The sequence below is a fragment of the Xenopus laevis genome, chromosome 8L (genome assembly GCF_017654675.1).
Source record: "Xenopus laevis strain J_2021 chromosome 8L, Xenopus_laevis_v10.1, whole genome shotgun sequence".
NCBI classification, from domain to species: domain Eukaryota; kingdom Metazoa; phylum Chordata; class Amphibia; order Anura; family Pipidae; genus Xenopus; species Xenopus laevis.
In genome coordinates, this window is record NC_054385.1 from 32,153,463 (window position 1) to 32,162,136 (window position 8,674).

The following is an 8,674-nucleotide window of genomic DNA, read 5'->3' on the forward strand; positions in this document are numbered from 1 at the left end:
GACCACATTGATGCACAGGTGGTCACTTTAAATAAAGCGGTAAGCTCCCCACCTGCAACATACATGGTATTGTGCTATTCTCTTAAATCTTCTATTTTGTTGGTACAGAACATGCTCAGGTTTTGCCCAATAAGACAATTTCTGGTAGTGGGCTATAGAAGTACAGTAATTCATAGATAAGGGTTGAGAATGTTTTTTTTATTATACTATACAGCAGATGGACAGCAGCCAGATATGCATTTATTTGACAGGCAGTGTCAGAACTGGGACCCACTGGCATGTCCACGTTATTAGTTTCATTATATTTCCAACCCTTGACTCTACATTGTCCTTTCAGACCCAACTTCTTTCTCTCCGCTGCCTGAGGAAGCTTGCTGCCCCCCCCTCGTGTGCTCATCTTTTTGCAAGAGAGGGGGTCAAGGGGGAGGTCCACAATGTTGGCGGAGGGGTCCAGGGCCAATGTGCTCTCTGCGCTTGTATTTAGATTTTTTTTATCTTGGTAACTAATAGTATAATAGTTGAAAACTCAGAAATTTAGAAAAATGCAATAAATGAAAATGCAATAAATGAAAATGCAAAAAATGTATTGTATTAATATTTTGTGTATTTTGTCTTTACTTATTTTTCCCCCCCCCTTTTTTTCAATTTTTTCATTTATTGCATTTTTCATTTATTGCATTTTTCATTTATTGCATTTTTCTAAATTTCTGAGTTTTCAACTTTTCATATTTTTCATAATTTTCCATTCGTTTATGATATATTATTATCTGGTGTATATATTCTAGTTTTCAATCCATAGTGAAGGTTATAGTTCAACTTTCAACATATTGTTTCCTTTGAAAAGAAAGTATAGCTAATTTTAGCATTCAGAAAAGTCTTAATGCAACAAACAAAATTGTAACTAGTTGCTCTAAAAAAATGCAACATTTGTTTAAGAGATTAACACATTTTGGAAACATGGATTGAGCAACATTGCAGCAGTAGGTTATTTGGCTATATAGCTAGACAAGTTGAAAGAAAATTTGTATTGGTTTTTCTTCAGTTAATTTGAAAACATTTTGGGTAATTTTTGTTTTATATTTAACATTTTAAAATGGATGTACACGAAATGGTTAATGAAACCTATTTGAGATTTAAATATAGTGTCATCTTATATGTCATTTCCGGTTTAACAATTTAAATAAGCCGACATGTTACTCTGTTCATTATGCCTATGACTACGTATCGGTGAGATACGAAACGCGTCAGGATTCCATGTTTTTAACCGACTGAATAAAAGCTGATTTTACTTACGAGTGGTTCCAGGAGTGCTTGCCGTTTTCTTCATATTTTTGGAAATGTAACCACATATAAACATTTAGGAAAGGTTTGTGGCTTGATGCTTTGGAGTAGAAAGACAAGCATATCTACAGTTATTGGGATTCAGTGGAATGTGTACTTTCCAAAAATATGTTTTTGGGGTTTAATGTCCCCTTTTCTACCTTTGCCCCTCAAAAGAAATCTGAAAATGTGTTGATTTTGCAGTATCTGGAATGACAGAACTGATAGCTCAAATGGGGTGTCTTCACTTTGGGGCCCCCATATGCCACATACTTAGATAAACCTATACGTATACATGTCCGACCACAGAGTCAACCTATATCAGTGGTACAAGGATATCTAATAGAAATAATTTCATAAAAATGTTATCTGTAGGTGTATAGAACTGACTCTTTGCTGTGACAGCGGTGCCACCAACCAGTGTGTCAATCAATAGGAGCTGCAGCCACAGAGTGCTGTCCATGGTACTGAATGGAAAAGGCAGTTTAAGCTTCCCTCAATGGCTGCATTAGTTATTGCAGTATATGTACCATAAGTCACATGTTAGATATGTACTTACTATAGCAAATGTGTTTTATCCACACAGGAATCCCACCCGAACCCTCCCACCAACACAGAAGTTGCATTCTGATTGGCCGACCAGGTTGTTCTCTCTCCTTTATAATAAACACAAGGCAGTGATTGTTACGCAGCACATGAAACCCATTGTTTGTGTTTTTCTGCCCAACTCCCTGCACCTCTGGCACACAGAACTGGAGAATATTCCGGTTTGACCAATTGTGTTTGTGCAATGAAAAGAACACCCGCTTTGTTTCTAACAATAGAATGTAATAGAATGCAGGGAACCTGCCTGCCCCTCTACCCACGTAGGGAACCTGCCCACCCCTTTACCCACACAGGGAACCCGCCCACACTTTTACCAACGCAGGGAACGCCCCTACCCCTTTACACGCTGGCAACATGCCTGTCCCTTTACCCACCCAGGGATCATGCCTGACTTTGACAAAGCTTGTGCACAAGCGAGTGAAAAGGCACATCAGGTGATACAAATTTTTAAACTATTAGGCAGGGAGACGGTCCATTTAGCTTGCGGGTCGCTGAATGGGCGGAAGGGTTGGTTTGGGTGGAAGCGAGTGGTTTACACTATGCTAAGAGTCTGAATTCACTTCTGCTGAGGCTTTTAAACTTTCCCCTACAGTACTTGGTGATACGCTCACACCAAGGAAACTGAGCGGCTATATTCCGGGGTGCCGAATGAGAAGCACATTATGGGGCAAATTCACTAAGATGCGAAGTTGTGCCAGGCGCAACTTCGCCGCCACTTCGCCAGGCGTAGTTTCGCCAGGGCTCCGCAAATTCACTAAAATCCGAAGTTGCGCACAGGGGTAGCGTAAGGTTGCGAAGTTGCGCTAGCGTTGATTCGCTATATAAAGCGAAGTTACGCTAGCGAAGGCTAATTTGCATACGGCGGCGAAATTCAAATTTCAATGGAGGAACACGTATCTGCACTACAAATGCCTAGAAAACCTTCAAATCAGCAAATAAAATTTTTATTTTGCCCTAAACGTGTGCCCACTGTCTAGGTAAGTTGCCATGAGTCAGGAAATGTAGGGGGGAAGGAAGGGGAGCCCCAAAAAATTTTCGATCTTTTTCAGCCTATCAGCCATCATGTAGAAAACACGCCAGCGTTTTTTGGGACTTAGAAAAAAAATTGACTTTTCTTTAAACAATCCCTATCTACTCTATTGGGCTTCGCCAGGTCTGAGGTGGCGAAGGAAGTCTAGCGTAAAAGGTAGCGTTCAGTACACTGCGCAAGTTAGTGAATTTGCGTAGTTTCGTCGCTAGCGAAAATTCGCCAGGCGTAAGGTTGCGAAGTAACACCAGTGAAACTACGCCAGCGTTCGTCAGTGAATTTGCGCAGTAGCGAAAATGCCAAACGCTAGCGAATTAACGCAAGCGTTCGGCGCTTCGCGGCTTAGTGAATTTGCCCCTAAGAGAACAGTGCTGGTAGAAACTAGGAAGTGTATCATTTTAAGTACATCTAGGGCACTGTGCGGGTGAAGTCCCCTTTGCTTTATCATTTAGTACTATAAATGAATGATGCGGTGGAATCAGCGGTGCTTAATTGCAAGCACACTAAGAGATGTGTGGGTGTCGGTTTCAATCTGACCACCTGAGGGCTCTCAGGCTAATTTGGATGCTGATTGCAGCCTGACAGAGTCGCATTGGCCCCACTGTCACTGGAGATCGCTCTGCAACAGGAGGGATGGCTGCCAGAAGTCGCCACTCATTGCTCAGTGTTCTGCCGGGGCTGGTTCTGGACATTCGCCTCCAGGTTTATCCTGCCCAGAGTGGCCGAGCTGCAGAGAGCCAGCCGGAGGAGAGCGGGTGCGAAGGGGGGGTCTGTCAGGTGGACAGGCTGTGAGCAGCGGGTGACAAGTTGCATTAAGGAGTGATTACAACGGGGGGTAATAGGTTGGAAGCAGCAGCAGCTTCACAACGACATGTTGACACATCAGCATCACATCACTGACACATTTCCTGTCGCTGCCAAAGTCGCATCGCTTCCGGTTTTTGGCAGAAGGCGGGTTAGGGGCAAGATGTGGAGCGCAGATCTACAGAGTGAGTTGCCCTATCGCCCGTTTTGAGTATACAGGAAGCAGTTTTTTCAAACAGTATTTTTTTAATAAAACATTAATATTAATAAACTTTATTCAGGGTAGTTCTATTATTAGTGTGGGTAGAATTATACATGTAATTGCCACTGTAACATCTTTCTCTGAGTTCTAGGGTATTTATATATGTAATTGCCACCGTAACATCTTTTTCTGAGTTCTTGGTATTTATACATTTAATTGCCACCGTAACATCTTTCTCTGAGTTCTGGGTTATTTATACATGTAATTGCCACCGTAACATCTTTCTCTGATTCTGGGGTATTTATACATGTAATTTTCACCGTACCATTCCTCTCTGTCTTCTGGGGGTATTTATACATGTAATTGCCACCGTACCATCTTGCTCAGAGTTCTGGGGGTATTTATACATGTAATTGCCACCGTACAATCTTGCTCATAGTTCTGGGGTATTTATACATGTAATTGCCACCTTACCATCTTTCTCTGAGTTCTGGGTTATTTATACATGTAATTGCCACTGTAACATCTTTCTCTGAGTTCTGGGGTATTTATACATGTAATTGTCACCGTACCATTCCTCTCAGTCTTCTGGGGTATTTATACATGTAATTGCCACCATACCATCTTGCTCTGAGTTCTGGGGGTAATTATACATGTAATTGCCTCCGTACCATCTTTCTCTGAGTTCTGGGGGTATTTATACATGTAATTGCCACCGTACCATCTTGCTCTGTCTTCTGGGGGTATTTATACATGTTATTGCCACCGTACCATTCCTCTCTGTTTTCTGGGGTATTTATATATGTAATTGCCACCGTACCATCTTTCTTCGTGTTCTGGGGGTATTTATACATGTAATTGCCACTGTACCACCTTGCTCAGAGTTCTGGTGGTATTTATACATGTAATTGCCACTGTACCACCTTGCTCAGAGTTCTGGGGTCTTTATACATGTAATTGCCACTGTACCATCTTGCTCAGAGTTCTGGGGGGTATTTATAAATGTAATTGCCACTGTACCACCTTGCTCAGAGTTCTGGGGGTCTTTATACATGTAATTGCCACTGTACCATCTTGCTCAGAGTTCTGGGTATTTATAAATGTAATTGCCACTGTACCACCTTGCTCAGAGTTCTGGGGGTATTTATACATGTAATTGCCACTGTACCACCTTGCTCAGAGTTCTGGGGTATTTATACATGTAATGCCACCGTACCATCTTGCTCTGTCTTCTGGGGTATATTATACATGTAATTGCCACCGTACCATTCCTCTCTGTCTCTGGGGGTATTTATACATGTAATTGCCACCGTACCATCTTGCTCTGAGTTCTGGGGGTATTATACAAGTAATTGCCACCGTACCATCTTTCTCTGAGTTCTGGGTATTATATATGTAATTGCCACCGTACCATTTCTCTCTGAGTTCTGGGGTATTTATACATGTAATTCACCGTACCATCTTTCTCTGAGTTCTGGGGGTATTTATACATGTAATTGCCACGTATCATTCCTCGCTGTCTTCTGGGGTATTTTACATGTAATTGCCACCGTACCATCTTTCTCTGAATTCTATGTTATTTATAATGTAATTGCCTCCGTACCATCTTTCTCTGAGTTCTGGTATTTATACATGTAATTGCCACCGTATCATTCCTCGCTGTCTTCTGGTATTTATACATGTCATTGCCACCGTACCATCTTTCTCTGAGTTCTGGGTATTTATACATGTAATTGCCACCGTACCATTCCTCTCGTCTTCTGGGGTATTTATACATGTAATTGCCACCATACCATCTTTCTCTGAGTTCTGGGGTATTTATACATGTAATTGCCACCGTATCATCCTCGCTGTCTTCTGGGTATTTATACATGTCATTGCCACAGTACCATCTTTCTCTGAGTTCTGGGGGTATTTATACAAGTAATTGCCACCGTACCATCTTTCTCTGATTCGGGGTATTTATACATGTAATTGCCACCGTACCATCTTGCTCTGAGTTCTGGGTATTTATACATGTAATTGCCACCGTACCATTCCTCTCTGTCTTCTGGGGTATTTATACATGTAATTGCCACCGTACCATCTTGCTTTGAGTTCTGGGGTATATTATACATGTAATTGCCACTGTACCATCTTTCTCGATTCTGGGTATTTATACATGTAATTGTCACCGTCCCATCCTCTCTGAGTTCTGGGGTATTTATATATGTAATTGCCACCGTACCATCTTTCTCGTGTTCTGGGTATTGTACATTTAATTGCCACGTATCATCCTCTCTGTCTTCTGGGGGTATTTTTACATGTAATTGCCACCGTACCATCTTCTCTGAGTTCTGGTTTATTTATATATATAATTGCCACCGTACCATCTTTCTCTGAGTTCTGGGGGTATTTATACAATAATTGCCACCGTACCATCTTTCTCTGAGTTCTGGTATTTATACATGTAATTGCCACCGTACCATTCCTCTCTGTCTTCTGGGTATTTATACATGTAATTGCCACCGTACCATCTTGCTCTGAGTTCTGTGGATATTTATATATGTAATTGCCACCGTACCACTCTTTCTCTGAGTTCTGCGTATTATACAAGTAATTGCCACCGCTATTACACTTGCCCTCTGATTCTGGTATTTATACATGTAATGCCATCTTACCAATCTTCTCTGAGTACTGAGGATATTTATACATGAATTACCACCGTACCATCTTTCTCTGAGTTCTGGATCCTATACAGTAATTGCCACCCACCATACACTTTCCTCTGAGTATCGGAGACCCTCTATTCCCGAGCTCAGGTATTATACAGTAATTGCCACGTCATCATCCTCACTGCTTCTGCGGGCATTACATGTATTCCACCTACCATCTTTCTTCTGAATCTATGTTATATGTATATATGTATTGCCACCGTACCATCGTTCTCTGATCTGGTATTAATACATTAATTGCCACCGTACATGTTCTCTGAGTTCTGGGGTATTTTATACATGTAATGCCACCTACATCTTGCTCTGGTTCTGCGAGATTATACATGAATCCACACTACCATCTTGCTCTGAGTACTCTGGTATTTATACATGTAATCCACCGTACCACTTCTCTGAGTTTGGAACTTAACATGTAATTGCCACCGTACCATACTTTCTCTGAGTTCTAGGGTATTTATACATTAATGCCACCGTTATCATACTTGCTTAGTTCAGGAGTATTTATACATTAATTCCACCGTACCACTAGCTCTGAGTTCCTGGGTATATACATGTAATTCCACCGTACCATCCACCCTTTGCTTTGAGTTCTGTCGATTTATACAGTAATTGCCACCGTACCATTCCTCTCGTTCTTCTGGATTTATACATGTAATTCCACCGCTACCATCTTCTTGAATTCTGGGTATATAATGTAATTCCCACACGTACCGATCTTTTCTGTGTTCTGTGTATCTGTACATAATTGCCACCCTTACCATTCCTCTCTGGTCTTCTGGGGTATTTATATATGTAATTCCACCCTACCATCTTGCCTCTGATTTCTGGTAATTAATATAATTAATGCCACCTACCATATATCTCGGAGTTCTGGGTTATTAACATTAATTTTCACCGTCCCATCCTCTCTAATTCTGGCGGTTATTTTATACATGTAATTTGCCACCGTTCCATCTTTCTCTGTGTTCTGAGTATTTATATAATACATGGGAGATTCCACCGTACCATTCCTCTGTCTTCTGTTTTATTTATACTATTATCAATCCTCCGAGCCGCTACGCGATCTTTCACATATTTCCACCTGTAACTATACGTTAATTAGCCCCTACTTTCTTCTTCTCTTTTTTTATTTCCATATGCCTCTCTGTGCAAATTGCAATTCTATATTCTGCTACCCTTAACGTGCGACATCGTAGGACAAACAGACTGCTCAATCCTGCAAACTGGAGACTGTTCTGAATAAAAGCTAAATAATAAAAAACATTGCAAATTTCTCAAATAATATCCCGTCTCTCACCAATTTAAAGTTTAATGTAAAGTGACAGACCCTTTTAATGCTCCACTTATAACCCTTTGCCATAGCCCACAGTAAAAATTTAAATGTACCAGACGCCTGCGGCTCAGCATCGGTATGAGAAACACAACCGTTACCTAGGAGCGCTTCGAAATACTCCAGACCAGGCCTCCCCCAGTAGCTGCTCACGGTTGTAAGCCGAGGAAAGCATACGAAAAAATTCTCCATAACTGCCGCATACCCCTTAAGTCTACTAGAAAATCATGGAAACTGAAAACAATGAAACCTGGGGTTTAGGTTCTTCCCCAATAGGGCCTGATTACTTCTTCATTTCGTTAGTTGGGACAAGCCTAATAACAGTAAAGAAGTTTTTACTGCATACACCAGCACTACAGGAGTGGTGAAGTGAACATTATATTCTGATTTATTAGAGAAAGTGAGAGAGGATGAGAAAACATATGAAGGAAATTTATTATGATTAAAATTAATGTAAAAAACTCGATCCCAACTTATATCATTTAAGAATTTCAAGTACATACACAAAACCCTCATTCCTCCAAGTTGCCCTAGGCACAAAATGGAATGCAGCCGTTAGTCAAGGCCAGACACGGCCAAAAAGTTCTATAGTCAGGCCAACATTTCATAGCAGGCCGAGAAAAGAACAGATCCTATTGAAAACTGGGACATTGTTTAACTGCTGGCATGTA